This window comes from Lissotriton helveticus, chromosome 7, assembly GCF_964261635.1.
Source record: "Lissotriton helveticus chromosome 7, aLisHel1.1, whole genome shotgun sequence".
In the NCBI taxonomy this organism is placed as follows: Eukaryota; Metazoa; Chordata; class Amphibia; order Caudata; family Salamandridae; genus Lissotriton; species Lissotriton helveticus.
This window is the reverse complement of record NC_136068.1, coordinates 787197776-787217307: the sequence shown is the minus strand read 5'-3', so window position 1 is coordinate 787217307 and position 19532 is coordinate 787197776.

Sequence of the window (19532 nt, the reverse complement as noted above, 5' to 3'; positions counted from 1 at the left end):
AGCTGGCCTGCAACCTTGCGGTCGACCTGAACTGCTGGATTTGCTTGTTCACAACACTGTGTTAGCCCTGGGTGGAGCTGTCGACTTCAAGGAACTATATTTTAAGTTGACACTTGCAATATTCATATCTTGAATAATGTATGTTGGATTTTTTATCATTCTGGTCTTGTTTACACAGATAAATATTGACTATTTTTCTAAAACTGGTGTAGTGTTCTTTTGGAGCTTTTTCACTGTATTACTGTGTGTTATGTGCAAACACTTTACACATTGTCTCTGATATAAGCTTGACTTCTCGTGCCAAGCTACCAAGGGTGTGAACAGGGGGTATTTTAGAAGTGTAACACCTTTATCCTGACTAGAAGGAAGGGTCCCTAGTTGGACAGGGTACAAACCTGCCAACTAGAGACCCCCATTTCTAACAGATAGCGTTTATGTGCAAGCAGAAAGGGCAGTACTAGATCATGCAGGAAGCAATGTTGGTGCCAGGCAGAGAGTAATGTAAATAAGACTGGAGTAATTCTAAAACTAATCATATGCATTTTATTCAGTAAATGAGAACCAGTACTTTAATGGATAATTATCATGACCAACGTGTACTCTAAATTACCTTTAGAAAAATACTTACCCTTAGGAGATTGCAACTGTAATCCATGGATTAAACACTAGGACCAGGAAGCAATCTGTAAAAAAAAAAAAAATACTGAGTTGTCTACCAGTGGTTTTCTATATAACTAGAACAAGTGTTAGAACAAGTGTATTAATAAAAAGTGCCTGTAGCGCATACGTGCATCACTATCTGAGGTGGGAGTAGGTAGAGTTAGAAATGAAGGTGAACTTCATGAACACTCCATAGCCTTGTACTAAGCCTCACCAATGCAGATACATCTGTGCATATGACATATTGCTGCATGCACCTGGCAAAAGTCTAAGTGCAAATTGGACGGAGCTTGAATAAAGTAATCAGCCCAACTGGAATTCACAAATGCTGATTACTAGATTCATTAATTCTCCATGTTGGATACCAAATTACATAACCACAATAAAGCATACGTACCCAGGAAAGGCTCTCAAACCATAGATCCACATTAATGAGCCTTTTTACTAATTTTAGGATGATTTATGTCCCAGTAACTGGAGTGAGGACCCTGGGGTTTGGGGATTTCCAAAACAGAACAGGATGGCCTCACATCCCCCAAGGGTCATGCTTTATCACTAGTCATCCTACGCTCACCAGAGAATGCCCTAGTGGCGGACGGCCCTTGTTGTAAATAGAGGGACTGTTCAGGGATGTTCGTGAGAAGTGGGGAATCATAATAGCTAAAAACCCACTGGAAACACCTTTATGCAACTTGTGTCCTATCTAGGTTGACATGTTTCAGAAGTTTATCCGTCCCAAAAATATTGACCCTATCTTTGATCTTGAGCAGCTATGAGGAACTGGTACAGTATGTGTGCGTGCACACTGAGTTGGTGTTGATGCTTGTGACAGAGACATAAATAGGGATATAGAGGATCCTAGTCCTGTAGAAAGCCCCTCATTCAGACAGCTGACACATGGAGCAACATCCAAAACCATCACATCTGTTTCTCCTAATGACCCATGTCTACCCCATATTTTGCATTTAACAATATACACAAGGGCTCCTACAGATTGCAAACTAGTTACTTCCTCTTGTGAAGCAGGAATGCTCTCTCCTAATTAGGAAAAAGCTTGCACCCTCCCTTTGCTGAAGAAACAGTCCTTGGACTACTCAGTTATAAGGAACTATAGACCAATCTACGTATTGCCTTTTTGTGTGCAGTAAGCTCACAGAAAAAAAGATCAATATTGAGACCTTAGAGTTTATCTTTCATAACTCACTGCTCCATCCAGCTCAAACAGGTTTTTGGCCTCAACGCTGAATTGATGTAGCCCTAATCTCTGTTCTAAACAAACTATGTATGATCTTGGACGAAGGAATAGTTGACACACTGATACTCCTAAACCTCTTCACAGTGTATGTCCCTGTTTCTCATAAAACTCTGGTGACAAAGCTCGGGGAGACTGGAATTAGACTTAAGGCTTTAGACTGGATTCAGTCATGTTATCAGGCCACAGCCAGACAATATTCATGCCCCCTTTTAAATTCAAAGTGTGTTCTATCTTGTGAGGTGTTCCACAAGGCTCTTAGTTTAGCCCCAGTATTTTCAAACTCTAGTAGCTACTTTGACTAGGCTCATCAGCACATACCACCTGCCATGCACTTTATGTGCTGATGACGCTCAACTGATAATCAGGCTTGATGGCAACATCGAAGAGGCTCTCTTAAATGTTCATTCTAGTCTTAGCGCGGTGGCAGGCTGGCTGTCCAGGAACTCACTTAAGGTTAACTTAGATAAACTGGAAGTTATGGTATTGGATGGGTCTCCAGCTATGTGGACTCGTAGTTAGTGGCCCGATACTTTACCTCCAGATCCATGAATGATCTTAGAGTCTTGTTTGATTATCTTGTTTCCTTGAAACCATAAGTGTCGAGTGTTTCAGCTTCTTTCACCTTAAAGTTCGGAAGAACATTTTGCCATTACCCCCTAGGGAGATGCACTGCCCTTGTATTGAACAGCTGCAATCTTTAGACTCAATTATGCAAATGAACACTACTTCAGACTCGCCTTGAGCACCACTCGTCAACTTTAAATAGTGCAGAAGGTGTTAGCTAGCTCAGTTCTTACACTGCCCCATCATTCCACCATTTCAAGCCATCATTCTTCCTTACAGTGACTCCTCTTTGCAAATCTTTGGCATTTTCTTTAAAGCCATACACAACTCTGTTTGCACTTTGCATTCCTCAACTGATTTACTTTTAAAGGTTCCCAAGATCAGGAAATCTCATCAAGGTGACAGACCCTTCTCATTCCAGACAGCAAATGCCAGAAACTCTCTTCCTATAAAGCTGAGATGACTATCCAACTACCTTGAATACAGAAGGAAACTGGAAACCTGGCCTCTCAAACTATAGATATCTTTTAGATTCTGTCCTGTATATAGTCTTGCGCCAGGACACTATTCTGGTAACCACACACTCTGTAAAGGCAGTAAATTAAAAATAAATACATTGCCTCTCAGAATTGGCCTTCCAAATGTGCCTTTCTCTGTGTGCCTTCAATTATGGTCCATCTCAAAGTACTTAGCTGACTATATGGTAAAAAAAAATGTTGCGTTAAAAAATTGAGCAACTTGTGGATAATATTTTTTTGTATGGTTTTTGAAATGGCTCTATCCTCCGCTCACTTTTTCTTTGGCTTGGCTTTGTACTTAGGATACCTTGACTTTCAAACTGTATTCGACAGTGTTTCACACCCAAGACTGTGGGAAAAAACTAAACACCTGGGGCATCCCCCAAACCTTACTGAATGCAATTATTGCCCTCTACTCAGACACTTGGGTGAAAATAAGAGTCACCTCCGGATGGGCCACCACAACGAAAATTGAAACAACAAGGGACTAAAACAAGGGTGCATTTTGGCACCGATACTTTTTAACTTGTATCTGGCAAACATCCCAAAGCCCCTAGCACGTGAGAGGCTATTTTCACCTTGGCTTGGAGGAATCAAATTCCAATTTTTACAAATTGCAGACAACACAATATTGTTAGACCAAACAGCGGTGGGTCGGCAGAGGCTTTTTACAGCACTGACCTCTTGCTGCAAGCCAAACTGCCTGAACGTAAACATAGGAAAATTCAAGGTGATGATAGTTACCAGGCAGTGTGCAAGAAAAGGGCTGTGGTTCATTGGGGGAAAGCCATTGAAGTGGTGACCACATACAAGTACCTCAGAGTCTGGCTTGACCATAGGGGATGCTTAGCCACTCACATCACCACCCAACAGGGGGTAGCAAATTCCCTAGAGGGTGAAATAAATCCATGAGCACACAGTCGGCCCTTCTCAATGTAATAGGCAGCTAATTTTTACTTACAGTGGCCTATGGAGCGAAGATATTTGGAGACAAAATGGCAACCTGGTTGGACAGAGCTCAATCAGCTTGCTACTGCTGAGTGTTTCTGCTGACGAACTGCGTTGACATTACAGCAATGGCTACTAAAAGACAGGTTTGTAGCATATTGCTTGAAAGCCAAAATGGGGCATGGGTTGTACATTAAAAATTCACATTTGGTTATTAATAGGCAATTCTGCAACAAACTGGCACAAGTTTTTAACGCACTCTGTGGAGACCTTGGATGACAAAGCAAGCAACGCTTTTATTGGCAGAACGTCATGCTTTATCAGTGAAAAACTAAGAACTTGGCAGCTGGGTGGCAAATATCTATGACCCTGGGGCCTTGCCACACTACCTCTGATCAATCCTGAATCTAATAATGAAGCGCCAGTGAATGGGTCTGGGCTGTGGTTTAGTCCGGCGGAAGGCATACTGGTATGGACGGAGGAACCATAAGGAGAAGGAGAAGCAATGTCGCTTCTGCTTCACTAGGCAGGAATCACTGACCCATATGCTCTGCATCTGCAAGGAACTGTGGGGCATATTAGCAAGAACCTCGTTAAAATTATCGCCGTTTTAGCTGCAGAAAACTACCGCTAAAACCACGATAATGGGCTTGCTAAAATGCGTTATAAATTCCAATAGAAGTCCAGGTTAGATGTGCAGGACATCTAACATAGGCTTCTATTGGAATTCTATCACGCATATTAGCAAGCCCATTATCGCCGTTTTAGCGGCAGTTTCCTGCTGCTAAAACAGCGATAATTTTAACGAGGTTCTTGCTAATATGCCCCTGAATTTACTGAGAAAGTTTTGGCTCCGCCAACTTGGCGTATTTTAAACTAGCAGCACGTCCCGACGTTGTCCGGGTATGAAATAGAATGCGTGTAATGTGTGTATTTGGCAAGGGCAATTTATTTTAAAATCTCGATGTAGACAACATTTTTTGTTTCATTAGAATAGGGACGGAGAAGGCCCAGCTGCAGCCCTGGTTGATGTTAGCAGGCGCGTGTAATTGGTGTAGTGATCTGCCGCCTGAGCCTGGCTACAGCCCTGGTTGATGTTAGCAGGCGCGTGTAATGTCGTTGAATGAGAGAGTTATCAGCCGCGGGTAAATCCGTTTAATGAGAGAGTTGAGTGACAGCAAGTAGAAGAGGCTGCAGTAATTGTCCCCGCAGACATGCTCATTTGCGTGTTCCCCCGCTGGAGGCCCAGATGCAGGCCTGTTTGATGTTAGCAGGCGCGTGTTCCCCCGCTTGAGGCCCAGCTGCAGCCCTGGTTGATGTTATCAGGCGCATGTAATTAGTGTACTGATTCGCCGCCTGAGCCCAGCTAGAGCCCTGGTTGATGGTAGTAGGCGCGTGTAATTTCGTTGAATGAGAAAATTCAGTAACAGCGCGCAGGAGAGGCTGCAGTATCGTTACTTACCAGGCCTCCAGGTGAACGCGTTTGTCACACCCCCAGCACACGGCCACAGCAGACGATCTTCTGATTAATGTACGACCCACATGGCATGAAGGGCGGAACGTAGCACACGCCCCCATCGTTTCTCATGCCCCCAGCGTGCCCCTGGATACGGCGCAATTGCGTTCACATGGTATGAAGGCCGGACACACACCCCCAGTGTTTCTCACGCCCCCAGCGTGTCACGTCCCCAGCGTGCCCCTTGATGCTGAGCAGCAACGTAATTGGCGCTTGTATGTACGACTCACATGGCATGAAGGGCGGACACACGCCCCCAGCGTTTGTCTCGCCCCCAGCGTTTGTCACGCCCCCAGCACACGCCCACAGCCTACGATGTGATGGACGTACCACACGCCCCCAGCCCACGCCCACAGCACAACGCAGACACGCCCACAAGGGACTACTTTGCGGGCACGGTTCTTTTACCTTTTAAATGTATAGAGGAGTTGGCCTAATGGCTAAGGCGCTCGACCTCGGACCTGGGGATCTGGGTTCGAGTCTTGGTAATGACGACAAACATCCTATGATTCTGGGCAAATCACCTAATCTCCCCGTGCCTAACAAAAATGAATGTGTGTCCTCATGTAACGTAACTGGTGCTATGTAAAGCGCTCTGATACCTGATTCAGTTCGGGTCAAGTTCGCGCTATATAAAACTCTGCAAAAAAAATATATATATATGGTGGCCGTCTGCATAGCCTATGTCCTTCTGCTGCAACTGCCCTTTCCAACGCTGTATTGGGTGTTGTGATTGGTGCTGTGGTTACTGAGATTACCCGCCTCAAAGGTTTGGGCTCTCTCTTTATAATATTAGTATGGATAGTATATAGTATAGTATGGATTTTTGCAATTTTTTAATAAATTTTTTATCCGTCTGCATAGCCTATGTCCTTCTGCTGCAACTGCCCTTTCCAACGCTGTATTGGGTGTTGTGATTGGTGCTGTAGTTACTGAGATTACCCGCCTCAAAGGTTTGGGCTCTCTCTTTATAATATTAGTATGGATGTCCGAACCTGCAAAATTAGAGGAGTGCTTAAGAGAGTACTCTGAGCAATTGGCAGCTCGTTTATTTAAATTTATGACAGTGGTAACAACCTTGTTGAAGTCTGAACACGATCAAGAGTCACAGATTTTAAAAACTTTTGTGCTTGCACTATATTTAAGCTTTGACAGCTATTTATATAATAACTTCTTAGTGATGAGGTGTTTAGAAGCAATGCTGCACCTTTTTAAACACAAATTACTATTTATATTGGCTTCTCTTGTAATGTTTGCAATGATTTTGAGTAATCGTGCAATAAATACAAACTTTAAACTTTGGTTCGTGTTAGGTTCCCTCACACAAATGTTCTGTTTGGTGAAACAATGTCCTCTTTTCTCTTGCAAATCGAATTTAATCAGTGCTCTGATTAATGTCTCTGTTGTTTCCCTTTGCACAATGCTGGCTGATGGAATACCACATATCTTATAAGTTCACTTTAGTTTTGTGGATAACGTAATTGGTGTTGCCTTTTCTTTCCTAGATAGGATGGTGTTCTCGGACCATCTTACCTAGGATATATTGCTCCACTCACTATTTCAAATTAAGGCATGTCACTCGTAAAATGGCACACAAGAAATGGTCATCAGGCTAAATGGACGTTCTAAGTGGTTCGAAGATGTTTTCTTCTGTAATGTCCTCAAGGGTCGGTTTTCGATGGATGTCTATAGACTGTACATGTTTTCCTTAGTTCCTCCAGTGGAACAACATTTAACTGTGAGTCTGTGAACTGCTGGAGAGCCTCATCCGGTCCTAAGCCTCCTCAATCCACTTGGACTTGAGACTCGTTGTCCCACTGTCAAGCAATTGTCCTCAGGATAGTGGTCCAAATGTATTTTAAGATAGGGAAATTGACTCGCCCATTAGTTGGAATATGGTACGCAAGGGCAAACATTCATGCATATTTAAGACTAACCCCTACAATGTTTCTGTGGTTGGAAGAGCACTTCTCTTTCAGATGGGGTGTGCGACCAGTGGACAAAGTGTGGGATTTTAAAAGGAGATTGGTAGGTGTTTGTAAATTCCTGAAACGTTTCTACAGGCTATGCTTAATTTGAAAAGAGGGACCCCCTGAGTCTAGATATTGTTCCTAGGACAGGGCAACAGTAGTATTAATACAAAATATTTTTCCTAGGCCACATAAATCCTGTCTAAAATCAGGTTAAGCATAAACACAGATATACAGCTGCCTCAAAATATTCAACAAACAATACAAATGAGATGAACATAGTTTATTTAATTTTACAAAAAAATCACATAAAGAGCACAGTTTGGTATTAAAAAAGGGGAACAATGTAAAAATTACAATTTGGTCCTAGACACAAAAGTTCTTAAAATATATTTGGTTAAGAATTAAAAAACATATGAATGTTTGTTAAAAGAAAAAGAAAACACATCAATATACGTAATCATGAATTTCTGACAAGAATCTTTAAACAATGTCAAATGAATCGGTGACAATCTCTACGTGCGTTTTTTAACTCTTAACCAAATATATTTTAAGAACTTTTGTGTCTAGGACCAAAATTGTAATTTTTACATTGTTCCCCTTTTTTAATACCAAACTGTGATCTACAGGCTATGCTTCCACCTTTAATAAATGCAGATTCTATTCCTTTTCTGGGAGAGAACCTTGGGAATCAAAATGAACTCTTTGCAAATTAAAATCAAACATACTTGGGGGGAGGCTGATTGGTAAGCTATTCAATCAGACACCCAACACTGTCACCTAACACTGCCCCTATTCACTAATTAAGGCCAGTATACTCCTGATGCATGTACGCACCTCGTTTTGGCACTATCCCAGTATGTTCCACAGAGCAGAGGAGATGTAAGTGGACCTCTTTCCAAACTCATCTTGGTGATGGCACTGTTGTTTATTATGAAATGTCGGGGCAGGGCATTTCTTCAGTTACTTTTAACCCTCGATGCCTGACTATTGTGTGTATTTGCTTGAAAGCACTGGGTTAGGGCGGCTCATCATTTGGCCTAACGGTTAGGGCGCTCGACCTCGGACCTGGGGACCTGGGTTCGAGTCTCGGTAACGACGCCAAAACCTCCTGTGATTCTGGGCAAATCACTTAATCTCCCCGTGCCTAAAATTAATGTGTGTCTGTCCTCATGTAACGTAACTGGTGCTATGTAAAGCGCTCTGATACCTGATTCGGTTCGGGTCTAGTTCGCGCTATATAAAACTCTGCAAAAAAAAAAAAAAAAGAATGCTCTGGTCACAATTTGCCAATTTGCATAAATACAGAAACTAGCCTATTGAACTGAAATCTGGCAGTAAATTTGATGATTGCGGGCCCAATTACCTGTAGGTTTCAAATTCAATAGTAATCACGGCCACTATTCCTAGATCCAAATTAAGAATTGATATATATATTTTTTCTTATAAGACTTCAGTACGGTATTCAGTCTGAATAGGCAAGTGCCATATTCTAAGCAGCATGTAATCCATATAGAAACATGCAGCAAATTTCGCTTCACGGTTCTATAACTGACAGGAAGGCTGGAGACAAAGTGGCTTTCAGTTTTATCATTAGGTTATGAAAGGCAATCGGTTCAGTCCTACAATAATAGGGGCTAAACTGAGAGAACAAAAGCACAATAGGTTTGCAGAACAAAAACACAATAGTTTAGCAGAGCATTTGAGGAGAGGGCCAGTCTAGTAGTCCTTGTGCCACAGGAGAGGTAAAAAATCCGAAGACCTAAAATAAAACACAGTCTGTGCAGAACTCACAGACGTCAATTGAGTCACAAATTGATAAGATTCAAGTACACTTTGGCTTCCTTCAAGAAGATCAACGAAAATTAGCTTACAGAGTCACAGAAACTGAATTACATATATCTCTGGCATAGTGCTGCAGTTAGCAGACCAAGTTAAGATCACTCACGGCCTGCTGGATAGAATGCTACTACTGGAATACTGGTCTGAGGATGTTGAAGGAAGAGCCCGCAGAAACAACATCTGAGTAGTGGGCATGCCTGAGGTTTTGGAGGGATCTCATAATATGATTGATTTTCTGGAAGAATGGGTGAAACCTATTACACCAGCACTGACACTTTCACCTCATGTTTCTATGAAAAGGGCACACCGAGTACCTGTGCATAAGCTCCAACCAGGGGCACCTCTGCATCCAGTAGTCATGAAAATGCTTCACTATAAAGACAGAGACGCATTATTACAAGCGGCCAGACATGCTGTTCCCCTCACGTACGAGAACAGTCGTGTCTCTATTTTTCCTGATTACACACTGTTAACCCAGCGTCAGTGCTCCTGTTTCCTCCCAGTGAAACAAAGTCTTCAAGACCTAAACGTTCAGTATTCTTTTATGTTTGTGGCAAAGTTTCAAATTATATTTGAAGAACGTATTCCTTTCTTTTCTCGACCCAGAGACAGCCTGGAATTGGGTGGAGACTTACTTCGAGGTGAGCTGCAGTCTGCTAAGGATTAGCAATCAGTCACTGCAACATGGTTGGTGAAGGGGCCAAGGTAATGGAACTCACAATATGCCACAGGATACTACACGATGACCCTCCCCAAACGAGTTGTGACAGAGCCAAAAATCTGCTTTGGAAGTTGCTTATGTCTTACGTCATGCCTCGCCCTCACACCACACAGACTCAACTTCAGCTAAAAGTGATGACAACATATATTCTGCAGGATATGAACATGGGGGGCTGGTGATTGGCCCGATTGTTAGGCCACAGATGGCAGAAGACTTGCTATAGCACTCCATTTCCTACTTTTCACAGGCCTACAAAATATATCCTGTTGAGTATAGTGTATAAATGGATACACATACATATGTAATATGATTAGCAGATCTTCTGCTTGCCACCTCCCTCTGAGTTTCGTAACTACACAGTAAATTGTCACTTTCCAAATTTTGAGAGTTGGCTTTAGGTACACATGTTTGGGCATGCAGCGATTATCTGCAGGCTCTGGTTTTTGTTAGATTGCTATTGGTTAAATCTCACTGTTATTCCCTTTACGGCACAAGCAATACAGATTCTCACTCATGAACAAATACAAAGGGGTGGATGGAACTAAGGGTGGGGAGGAGGGGCGTTTACCCAACAGATAATGGCATCATAGTTTGCCTGCATAGGGCTTTAATAACGTCTAAGATCTTTCCCTGGATCGCTCGCACCCTCTGCTTTTGTGTGCCCCAGCCCATCAGTATTCATGACAGTTCACTCAATGGACCCAGCAGTGGTCCTTTTTAGATGCAAGGAGATCTCATAATTCAAACTTGCATCTATATTCACATGACTTATATGTTTGTTTAGATTGTTTTCTCTGTTCTCCAGAACTTAGCCCTCAGGTTGTACATTCTGATTATCTAGGGCAGGTGATCTCTAATCACGCTACCCACTTTGTAAACATTTGATGCACCACCTCCCCCAGTTCCTTCCTGGTAACTCTCAAAAGATATATTAGATGATGCAGCTTTTTGAGAGGCACAGTGCATAGATATTACTAATTACTTTGCAGATAATCAAGCTACTGCAACAACCCATGCTATAGAATGGGACTCCTTCAAGGTGGTAACCAGGGGATTTTGTTTGACGAATATAGCTGGAGTTGGCAAGGATTTGAGTCGGGGCTTGAAAGCCACTGAAGAGGAGGTTACGAACATGGACAATCCCTATCCTCTAGATGAGACAATCTGCCACACACTGTCTGATGGAGAAGCATGTTATACTGCACTGTTAGAGCATGTCCACAGCTATAACTATACGGAATACACAGCTCAAATTCATGCAATGGGTGATAAACATGGGTGCTTGCCTGCTTGGCTGGTTCCCCAAGAGGTGCAATGTCCACCAATCATGAAGATTGTACAGGATAGGGTCCTAGTCTTACACACTCAGGTAGGTATATTGCATGCATTTTGCACCCACTACAATGAGTTTTATATGGCACTACTTGTGCCTCCTGCAGAGGCTATTCAGCAGTTTTTGAAACGCTCATCCTTACCATCCATCACTGCTATTGTATGAGAGGAGATTGAAGACTTGAACACAGTGAAGGGTGCAATACATAATTTGGCCAGAAATAAGACCAACCTGGCTTAGACGGATTACCGATAGAATACTATGATCAACTGTCCACCTTCCTAGCCCCAAAATTAGTAGAAATTTATAATGAGGCTCTCACTACAGGCTCAGTCCATCTTCTCTTCAAGAGTCCCTTCTAGTTCCTCTGCTTAAACCAGATAAAGATCCCACTCAACGTACTTCATACGGGCCAGTACCTAGACTAGGAGCAGACTATAAAATCATCTGAAAGGTACTAGCAGAGCGTTATGTGCAATTGCTACCCAAGCTGATCCATCCAGATCAGAATGGATTTGTCCTGGGGCGTAATACATCAACAATATCAGACGATCATTTTATGTAATGGATCAGGGCTCTCTCTGCTACCCTAAGGCAGCATGGCTCATATTAGATCTAGAAAAGGCCTTTGATTCCCTGTCGTGAGATTACCTGTCTGGTGTTCTGAGGGCCATGGGGTTGGGATAGCGTCTCCTAGCCTATACAAAGCTATTACATACAAACCCTACTTCACGAGTGTTTGCCGGGAAGCTAATCGCAAACATATTTCCTATTGGTCTGGATATGCAGAAGGGGTGTTCTCTTTCACCTATCCTGTTTACTCTAGTGATGGAGCCTTTAGCGCAGAGTCTACAATTAGGGGGATGATGTTGCGGCATCCCACTTAATGATGAGGTGCACGTAGTGTCCCTATATATGGATGATGTGTTGTTATATCTTCGTTATGCAATGAGTGATGTGGCCCTCATCTCAGCAGCATCAAGCAGGTAGCAGGATTATTTACAAACTGGGGGAAATTCAGCATTTTCCTGCTTAGTCGTGAAGGCTCATCTCAGGTAATACCCTTAGGTGTGGAAGCACTTACCTCGACTTGGTCGACACCAGTGGTCGGATATCTAGGGGTCTGGCTTTATCATATTCAGCAAGACCTATTTGAGGCCAACTGCAGCATGCTGCTACATTTCTGAAATATCAAATGCAGCTGTGGCAGCGGTTACCGCTAGCTTTGGCAGTCTGAGTTGCTGTTTCTAAAATGGTTATCCTTTCCTGTCTACTATACTACTTTGTCAATATTCCGGTATTTCCCAAACATTGATTTTTCATTGACTTGGATTAGACACTAAGGGGTTTGCTCTGGGACAATGGGAGACGTAAGGTAGCCACAAAAACGAGCTTCAATTGCCTGTGAAAGGCAAAGGATTAGGGGTGGCGTCTTTTGAGGCCTATTATCTTGTTGCACAGCTTCAATGGGTGGCCATATGGTTATCGGGAAATAATCTTTACGAAACTAGCACAGGGGTGGCCCCTTTCATTTGTATGCAATACAGCAATTTTACATCTCACAGTAAAACTGCAAGTTCCCGGACAATCCATGTCAGTTGGCTTGGAGAAAGCAAACACAATGAGATTATGGAAGAAGCGTTGAAACTTTTCAGACACTCGCCCCAAGTCACAGATTGTGGTTGAATCCATCACCGTTCTTTGGCTCACTTCGCCACCCCAGTTCAGACCCAGCTATATGCAAATCAGTCTTGACCCTGTGCCTCAAGGGAACAGTCCAGCCTGAACTGCCAAGCCAGGTCTACCCTGGACAGGAAACAAGCATCCTGGGACGGGTTTTGGGGTAACACCCCTCATCAGCGATGCATGACAAGAGCGTTGCAACTCACAAAACACAATCTTCTCTATTCACCGGCCACAAAACTTCAGAGTTTGCCTGGCCCTCTGGGGCACTTTACTCCTGACCAGTTGACAAGCTGTCATGAACACTCATTGACACTGTTGGGAATTTGCTCCAGTACACAAATTTACTAAGTTTGACCAAATTTGTCAGAGTTATAGCATTCCGCCAAATTAGTTTTGTTTGTATGTACAGCTGCTGGGAGCACTCGGAATACTGTGGACTGTGATTAATGTAGAGCCACCCACCCATGAAGTAATGCATACACCACTCACCATGGGAGAAGGATGGCATTTTATTACTTGGTTTTATAGAGCAATTAGAGAGCATACTGGGGTTTCGCTAGCTCATGTCCAGCACGAATGGAAGGAAGATCATGGTACGGAATGGGTGCAGGCACTTGAATCTCCACATTTCATTTCTAGAAATGCAAGAATTCAAAATATACAATATTTAATACTCCATAGGGCATATCTTTCACCATTAAGGTTGAACCACATTTATACATCGGCCATCCTCATTCGTCCCAGATGTAAAGCGTATTCAGCAGATTTTCAACATTTGCTTTGGTCTTGCTCTAGAGTAATGGGATACTGTCATTCTATACACACTGCACTGGCCACTGTTACAGAGCTCACTAAACTCATGTCATGGGAAGCTACAGCATTAGGCATATTCCCCAGGAGGAAGAGTCATAGGGTGAGGGAAGGTTTTCTTAATCTGGCCCTTCTTTTGGGAAAACGCTTACTATGCATTGGTGAGCAAAGTAGCCATTGACCTTTGCCCAGTTGTGCAGGACCCTGTACTGCTAGGGTGATGCAGAAAGTACTGTGTTGCACTGGGAAGAGGCCGGAAGCGCCCCCTTGATGCAGCCTGGGACACTGTGTTATTACAATTCAAAGAACCGACGACTGAAAAGCCCCCAAAATCTAATGCATCCTAGAAGCTGAGCATCCAAAGCATCCTAGGAGCTACCCTGCACAAGACGCCCTTTAATGTTTCTCCAGATGGGTGCTATTTATGGTGATAGGTGAGAGGGTGGTGTGATCCCTTATCCTGTGCCTGGACTCCCCCCTGCTTCTTAACCATTGTTCTTCCAGGTGGTTGATGTGAGGATCAGTTTGTATTTGGATTTACCCCCCCGCCCGAGTAATCCCTCCTGACCATTTACCCTTCTACTTTACCTGCCTACTCTACATCTTAAATGCTTGTGCATTCCTGTTTGTTTTCCCTTTCCGAGTTGAAACTCCCTATTAGTATATACCTGGTGTGTAATCAGCAAAATATGTGAGACTAAAAGCTTTAGGATAATTTGAGACTTGCCTAACGTGTGACATAGTTCGAGTTATTACAAGAGAATGCAACTTTATATTTATTATCATGTTTGCCTATTGAAGAAAACTTATGATAACAAGTGAATGTAATACTTCAATAAGCAATGCATACATTATTTGCAAACGAAATCTGGCTATAGCGTATGCTTGGATTTTGTATAAAGTAAGACATACTCTTAGTCTTCTACTACGAGAAGCGATTACCTCTTTGTTTATTACAGAGATTAAAATCTTAATGAACCATTGTTTTTCAATTATAGCATATCACCCCAGGTTCTCTAAAAAATATGGGATCACCCTTGTCAACCCTTAAATGTTACAGTGTAAAACAGCATTAGCTAATTGCAAAACCCAATACAAAATATGTGAAACATAAAGGTGGGTGAATTTGAAATGGATATATGACGTTGTAACTAAGATTCTGATCTTCTACAATGACAAGGAAGATGGGTAATCACATAAGAAGACTGGAAGATCATAAAATGTAGGTTAACAACTAATGTATATTACAGTGCTGATTAGTGCCATAGACTTACCTCGTGTTTCCTACCCCAAAATAACCTTTTTTGGATGTGCTAACCCCAGTAGAAAATGTTGGCATTATGTAGCTGATGGTTTCATGCAAGATGCTCTATTTTATTTGGTCAGGAGATGTCCGCACTGTATGCAGTTTTAATAAAGAGCAGTCAGTGGGCATGTAAGACAATATATGTTAACTGAAAGTGTGCGCAGCCTAATGCATGCAATTTATGGTTTGCTAGACTTGTTTGTAGGTCTCGCCTATGCAGCGCGCATGAGTTGCATAGGCAAAAATACCTTTTCTGATCGCCATGGCTTTTCAGCCAAACACGTGCACACGTTCAATGGCAACACGTGCACATGATGCGATTTACTTGCGGGAGCGAGCGCCGCCATATGGTAGCAATTATAGCTCCTGCAAGTAAATCGCGCAAGCCCTCCTCCTCCCCCTGCTTCTAGCGCGTGCGCGCAGCCCACCATCTCTGTCTCATGAATCGACATTTCGTTGTGTTTCGCTGCAGCCACAGGGTAAGGACAACAGTAAGAGCCTTGAGTCGAAACAGAGGAGGGGCCCTGTGCACATAACATGCTGACGGTACGTTTTATGAGGAGTATTGTAAACCGTGCTCAGCATTTAGATTTGGTAGGAGCGGCCACTATCGAAGGATTATTGTGAAAGCAGAAGGAAGTTAAAGCGTATATATGATATGGAGTTATCGATCCTGAAACAATAGATCATGTTTCCCCATAAATCTGATCTCCGTGGTAATGGGTCATTCACAGTTGTTTTAAAGGAACCCCCGATCAGAGGCCCAAAGTAGCCTTAGGACGTCACTTCCTCACACGAGTGCACAGGGTACGACGGAAACTGTGGTCCTTTATTAGCCACAACAGAAACGTAGTCTGTCACTGTATACTTGCAGTCGTTTCCCATCAGACGCCGCCCAGCTTTGAAATAAACATAGGTCTCTGCCGTCTGGGATAGCTCCTCTCCAGTAACTCATGGCTAGCTACAGACTCTTTGTTAATTACATAACAGCTTCCACTGCACCTTCTTCAAGTCCCTAATTTTACAACCATGCAGCTGCAGAGCCCCCCCGCCCTGCTCCATCACAAGCGCCCCACCCCGTTCCACCACAAGCACTCACAACCCTGCTCCATCAAAAGCGTCCCTCCCGCCCTGCTCCATCATAAGCGTTTCACTATCCACCCTGCTCCGTCACAAGCATCCACCACCCTGCTCCGTCACAATCATCCATCGCCCTGCTCCGTCACAAGCGCCACCCTGCCCTGCTCAATCACAAGAGCCGCCCTGATCCGTCACAAGCGCCCCCCCCTGCTCTGTCACAAGCGCCCCACTGCGCTCTGTCACAACACCCTGCTCTACCACAGGCACCCACCATCCTGCTCCGTCACAAGTGCCCCCCGCCCTGCTCCGTTATATATAATGTCATCTTCGTTTCTATAAAGGTAACAAAAATGCTTAACACTTTTTATTATAACTTTTTAACATAATGCACAGCAGCCACAATGCTCTACAACATCGCCAAAAATGCTGCCTAAACACAGAAGGTCCCAAAGGCGAGCCCTATTGGCTATGCCAATGCTTGTTTTATAAGTACTAACCCCGAACCAACTCAAATCACAGAATTTCTTGGTTATTTGAAGATCTGGATTTAAAAAAAAAAAACTTCCTACTCTGAGGAGCTTCATCCTTTCGGGCATTGAACTGTCTTTTCTCAACTCCCCAGTTGCACTGACTGCTGTGCAGGGAATATGCTATGTTATATTATGTAGATCAGTTGGGCGCAACGAATCACCCGTGACGGTATCCAGGCGCGGGATCCACGTGACCAGGCTGTGCGATCACGTCACCAGTGCAGATATTGCACCTGACTGCAGGAATGTATAAAGGACAATTTCCTGCAGAGAGGTATCTGTCACTTTAAGAATAATTACTGTTGGAAGGCAAAATTAACCTTTTTTTGTGCTGTGAACCAAGGAGAGAAGTTCCTGTGGAGTTTTTCTTTTTGTCACAGATGAGAAAGAGCGGTGTCATCAGTTCCGGAGACTTTGTGAAAGTTAATTATCACATTTGGATTGTGATCACCGGCATCTATCTTTCAACGGGCAGGGAGGGGGTGGGGGCGCCTGTCAGGGAGCCTTGTTCTCGGCAGCATCAGGAGCAGGTAAAGGTGGAGCTGAAAACACCCCCGTGCACAGGCTCCTGAGAGCTCCGGAGCAAAGAAGAGCTTCTGGCTGGAGGAGGTGGGGGGATAAAGTGCTGAAAAAGAAAAATGCGAACAGAACTACCAGATCCCTGATTGATGTATGTTCCTTGCACTGCATTAATGACGGCTTAAACCATGGGCAGCAGGGGAAGTGCCAGGGGGATCATAGGACAAGCTAGGGGTATCTACTGCGCAGCAGTATTCCAATCCACTCACCAATATCTGTGAGTCCTGCAATATTCTTCTGTGCATTGTCATTCATGGGAAGGAACGGGCATTCCAATCCCCTTGTTTTGATTGACGTGTTATCGTGGGAAAGTAAAGAGGAAGGCGACTGAAACACTCAATAGCAAAAGAAAGGTCTTCTCCACCCCCTCCCATCCCTCCATCTGCCACCCACTCCATACACTCTGACAGCCATGTGATCTCACGTGGCTAGTCACTTATTCCAACTGACAAGCCACTTATTGCAATAGACCTCTGATCCTACCACAAATTAGATTGAATTCCACTTTGTGTAACCTTTTTGAAGTAATCCCTGTACATCACATCAGTGCAACACACTAAAACCCCAGGGGAGCAGGTTCTATCTTGTACTTATTTGTATAAAAGAATGTCTGTACTGCCTTTGGGTAAAGAGGGCCTGAAGTAGCGAGTGGAAAATAATTAAATAAAGTGGATTGTTTTACTCCATGCCACCTGATGATGCATCAATCAGCAAACATCTATGACATCTCTTCTTCTAAGTAAACCTAAATAACTGTAATTGTTAAAATCCATTGCTGTGCACGAGAAAAGAACTGCTCGTTCTGAAAGTCCATGCATTTGGAAATGGGGAAATGGTGCTGCTCTAAGGAAAGCAATATGGCCAGTGTCCTTGGGGCCACTCAGCAGTGGTAGAAGTGGGCGGGATCGGAAGGGCACGGCGTGCCCGTACTTAAAAAAAAAAATCTGTCCGTTCCCCTACTTCTTTCTTTCAAAAAAGCATCCCGGGACGGCAAGAATAGTCCTACATAAAAGCGATAACATTCAGCTTCCAGGGGGGCTCGGATTTCTCTGTTGAACTCCAGAGGCTGCATCAGCCCCTCCCTCTGCCCTCACAGACCGAGGGCAGGCCCATTGTCATTCAATTGAGGCCGATTATACCCTTTCGAATGACAATGGGCCCGCCCTCTGCCTTTAGTATATCATATGTCAGTGAGATCAGAGTTTGTGATTACAGATGAGCTTTCCCCAGAGTACTGAGGCGAACTTGCCCCCTGTGTAATTTGTCAATGTTGTATACAGAGTGAACTGGGCAGGAGCAGTGACAGGACAGAAGAGGCGACAGGAAAGGAGAGGTAGTGGGGCAGGAGAGGTGACCGGGCAGGAGATGTACTGGGCAGGAGATGTAACGGGCAGGAGATGTGACAGGGCAGGAGATGTAACGGGCAGGAGAAGTGACGGGTCAGGAGAAGTGACGGGGCAGGAAAGGAAAGGTGACGGGTCAGAAGCAGTGACGGGACAGTAGAGGCGAAAGGAAAGGAGAGGTGACGGAGCAGGAGTAGTGATGGGGCAGTAGAAGTGATGGGGCAGGAGCGGTGATTAGGCATCAGCAGGAGCGGTAACCGGGCAGGGGCAGTGAACGGATAGGAGCAGTGAACGGGGCAGGAGAAGTGATAGGACAGGAGAAGTGATGGGGCAGGAGCAGTAATCAGGCAGGAGCAGTGAACGTGCAGGAGCGGTGAAGGGGCAGATAAAGGGATGGGGAGGAAAAGTGACATGGGCAGGAGCAGTGACGGGGCAGGAGCAGTGACGGAGCAGGAGCAGTGACAGGAAAGGAGAGGTGACTGGGCAAGAGACGTGACTGGGCAGGAGTGGTGACTGGGCAGGAGTGGTGACCAGGCAGGAGAGGTGACAGGGCAGGAGAGGTGACGGGCAGGAGAGGTGATGGGGAAGGAGAAGTGACGGGGCAGGAGAAGTGACGGGGCAGGAGTGGTAATTAGGCATGAACAGGAGCTGTAACCGGGTGGGAGCGGTGAAAGGACTGGAGCAATGAACTGGGCAGGAGCAGTGAACGGGGCAGGAGAAGTGACAGGACAGGAGAAGTGACGGGACAGGAGAATTGACGGGCAGGAGAAGAGACGGGGTAGGAGAAGTGACGGGGAAGGAGAGGCAACAGGGCAGGAGAGGCGACCGGGCAGGAGAGGTGACTGGGCAAGAGAAGTGACCAGGCATGTGA